Source organism: Daphnia pulex, chromosome 8 (genome assembly GCF_021134715.1).
Source record: "Daphnia pulex isolate KAP4 chromosome 8, ASM2113471v1".
NCBI classification, from domain to species: domain Eukaryota; kingdom Metazoa; phylum Arthropoda; class Branchiopoda; order Diplostraca; family Daphniidae; genus Daphnia; species Daphnia pulex.
In genome coordinates, this window is record NC_060024.1 from 2,636,490 (window position 1) to 2,640,228 (window position 3,739).

The 3,739-nt window shown below is 36.6% G+C and overlaps 2 long non-coding RNA genes across 3 annotated transcripts; both read left to right on the top strand.

Moving 5' to 3' along the window:
• Positions 1–305: 305 nt before the first annotated feature.
• LOC124200342 lies at positions 306–1,498 on the top strand. Its single transcript, XR_006877283.1, has 3 exons — positions 306–399; positions 542–859; positions 1,070–1,498. It is a non-coding gene; the product is annotated as an uncharacterized LOC124200342 (long non-coding RNA).
• A 98-nt stretch (positions 1,499–1,596) lies between these two features.
• Positions 1,597–3,508, top strand: LOC124200341. Of its 2 annotated transcripts, XR_006877282.1 has the most exons (5): positions 1,597–1,778; positions 1,855–1,961; positions 2,043–2,175; positions 2,283–2,379; positions 2,471–3,508. It is a non-coding gene; the product is annotated as an uncharacterized LOC124200341 (long non-coding RNA). The 2 variants fall into 2 exon arrangements; XR_006877281.1 differs by having other exon boundaries at positions 2,283–3,508.
• Positions 3,509–3,739: the final 231 nt, after the last annotated feature.

Consider the following 3,739-nt stretch of genomic DNA (forward strand, 5'->3'; position numbering starts at 1 on the left):
TTTCCGAAAAGTAGACAAATAGTAGATACACTACTTTTCCCTACTTTTACACTACTCTTTCAAAAAGGTAGAAGTTACTTCCAAAAGGTAGCAACGACTACCAAAAAGTATATCTGTTCATTTGGCTACCACAAAGTAGCCAAAAGTAGGGGAAAAGCAGAGGAAAAACATTGAGAGTGTAAAATTTAGTGTTTAATGACTAATTTTTCTGTGGAAATCCCTTTACCAGGTATCCCAATTTAAAAGCAACTTTTCCATCGTATGTTAAGGACCCTACATCAGAGATGTCTGGAGTAAATTCCCCACAAATGTTGATAGGGCCGGCTCAGAGCTACACAGGAATTCACGTGGAAAATTTTAACTTGGCAAGCGTCAATTTTTGCATAAAGGTCATGCCAGGTATTGGATTATGTAAATTTTTTAAGTTTTCAAAAAAAAAAATTGTGTTCTTATTAAGTAATTATACTAAAGTAAAATATTTATTTGTGTTGTTCTTTTCCATGTTTTTTATTTTCAACTGTTCCTGCTCGGTACGGAAAAGCCCTATTAGAACTGCTTAGAAAGCTGTATCCAGATGATTATAAAGAGTTTGGCCATGTTATTGTGTTTCTCCCTTATTTATTCCATTTTGTTAGTTTTTTCAACGTGTTATTTTAGGTGTGAAACATAATGTTTGTAGACGGCGAAAACTGCGCAAATGAATCACGCGAAGAGAACGAAAAGGCTCCCATTACCGCAAATGTGGAAGCGTTTTTTTTTTGTAAAAAAATACAGCACTCCTTTTAGGTCTGTCCAGAGCGAAAGGATTGGTTGGATTCCAGAAAGGGGAAAACCTTACGGGATCATCTTGCAATTGTCCGTGAGTACCATTTATTTATTTGTGTTTTTAATTTGCATGTCTATATTGGTGACATATTTTATGACATCATTATATATATATACATATATTTATATTATTTATATAATCTTTATATATATGTGCCTGTTCTCCTGTTTTCCTCGATTTTCAAGTTTTTTTTTAAGTTCATTTGCAATTTTTTTTTGTGTTTTCCATATTTGATTTTAATAGCTGTCTGTGATCACGACGCCGTGACCTACAGGCCTTCAGCTGCCGAAATGTCTAACTTTCCTGAATTTATCAGCAAGGCTTATAAAAAACATTTACATGAAAGTGGGGATATTTTGATCCCCTAAGCCATGTTTTGAAGCCTTCTTTCCATCCACTAAAGCAAGAGTATAAAAAGAAGGCCGAAGGTGTGTACAGAAGTACAATGATTGAAAGCAGCAGAGGTGTGACGCTGGGCCAGTTTATGGCAAAGGGATATTTGCCATCGCTGTTCAAAACAGGATTCGGCAGTTTGGGGCCAACAAACTCTAATTGGAAAGGTTTATTTTTACTTTTCTACGAAGTAGCAATAGGAAAAGGCTTGGCTCCCAAAAAGCCTTTTCCGGAATATTTAGTCGATAAGGATGCGACTCTATTTCCAGAAGGAGAGAATTCTTGGTGAGTTTTCATGTCTAAAAATTAATTTGTTTAATATTTTTTATTGATATATCATGACTAAGTTTCTTTTGGTATTAACTTTTCCAGGTATCTTTCAAATTTAAAAATACTTTTCTTCCTTATTTGAAAGATCCTACAACACAAAGATGTCTGGTGTAAACTCCCCCCAACTATTGATTGGGCCGGCACAATGTTACACGGGCATTCATGTTGAAAACCTTAATTTGGCTAGTGTAAATTTTTTGCATGACGGTAAACCGAAGTACTTGATCATGTAAATATTTTTAAATTTCCAAACCATTTCTTTTATTTAAAAACATAATCAATAAATTTTTTTTCTTTTTTTTTAGTATTCCTGATCGGTACAGAAAACGTTTATTAAAACCACTAAAAAAAAGCTGTACCCGGAAGACTATAATTAAAAGGATAAAGGTAGAAAATGTGACCACTTCGAATGGTAAGTAACTTGATTTTGTACATTACTACTCCTGCTTAGTAGAGATTTCAGTTGCCATTTTTTACTCTTTTTCCTTTCCAGTCACAAGAGCTTGGTGATGCCACAAGTGCTGAGGGCGGCTGACCCACCAATTCCGTTTGATTGTATCAAACAAGAAGTCGGGAAATATATGACTTAAAATTTCCTGGTGCCTACCACATGGTTGTTAATATAGGTACAAATTGCAAAGAAGCAATAAATTTATGTATACTCTCCACCTTGAGATCCAGATATAATTGCAAAAATAAAATAAAAATAAAAACTTAGCTCTATTAATAACAGGGGAAACAATTCAAACACCTCAATGGAGACACAACATGACTGAAGCTGATATTCCCGAGATTCGTACTTATTTTGGACTAAGTTACACAGAAATCACGTACTTCTCACTCGATTCGGGATAGTTTTAAGAAAACATCTTCGAGAAATGTTATATTTATTTAAACAAATTACTTTTATGTTTTTGGTAGATGGATGCTCTGGATGAAGATATTTTAGCTCTTTTCTCCCGGCGAGCTGTTAAAATTGCGGCTTGTACTCGTGGAGTTATGCATCGTTTGCAAATAAATATGCTACAACCAAAGGCGAGCAAAATATTGTCAGTGTCACCGACCTTGTCTCAGCACATTTCAGGAGAATGCTGTAAGAGAAGTATGGAAAAAAATGTATACCGAAGACGATTCTGAAACACGTTTGGGTGTTTGTAAATTGCTCAATGATGAGATCAAGATTTTAGTGTCCAGCGAAGGAAAACTGATTGATGATTGATTATTGATTGACTCATTATTCATACTAATTCTCATTATGTTATCCCCGAGACAATTTACATTTTGTTTTGGGTTCGATTCCTTGACATGTAAATAGATGTTGAAAGCTCCGTGACGGTTGTGCGTGCAACGGTGCGACAGGAAAATTCATTTTGTCGTGATTTTTTGACAGGTTCGAGCCCGCTCGGCTCGGCGCATCAAAAAGAAGTGGGAGACCTCACTTTTCTGTATTGGTCTCCCTGCCCCCACCCTCTAGCGGCTGACATAAAACAAAAAAGTTACAACACATAATGACATCTGGGGGTCATGAATGAATAAAGTAAAGTGCTGGCAGCAGTCGCAATATGTAACCTCTACTCTGGCACGTCCACACTCCCCTTCTTCCGCCCACTCCCCTGTCCTGGGTGGGAGAAAGCTGTCACAATGCCTTACGGCCGAATACTACAGCCTGCCTCTACCACCTCCTCCTATAGAGTGGTTCAAGGTTGCCATATTGGATGGTTATATTCCCATCTTTGGGACCATAGCCTACTATAATCACGGCCAGACATCTGGCTATCTCGCCGTTACCGAGAAGCCCCGCCTACTCAAGATCACGTGCTTGTCTGTGATTGGCTGTACCCCAAAATCGTTTCCATTTTCCACGTCTTCTTTCCAAACTTTTAAGTTCCTTGAAGTCGTCTTGCATCGTGGTATGGTCAGAGTCGATGGAAAATAAGCGATTGGCAGCCTAGTGGGTATAGCGGTGGATTTGCATTACAGTAATACTAGGTTCAAATCTGATCAAGTCATAATCAATTTTTCAAAATTTTATTCTTGTTTTTTCTAGATTTGTAAAGCGAATTAGATGGAATGCCTAGATTCTGTAAAAAATTCGAGTTTTTTCACATTTTTTAAAACAAAATCTGAATTTGTTTTTTTTTTTTAGTCCTTGCCAAAGCGAACAAATTCAGATTTTGTTTTTAAAAATGT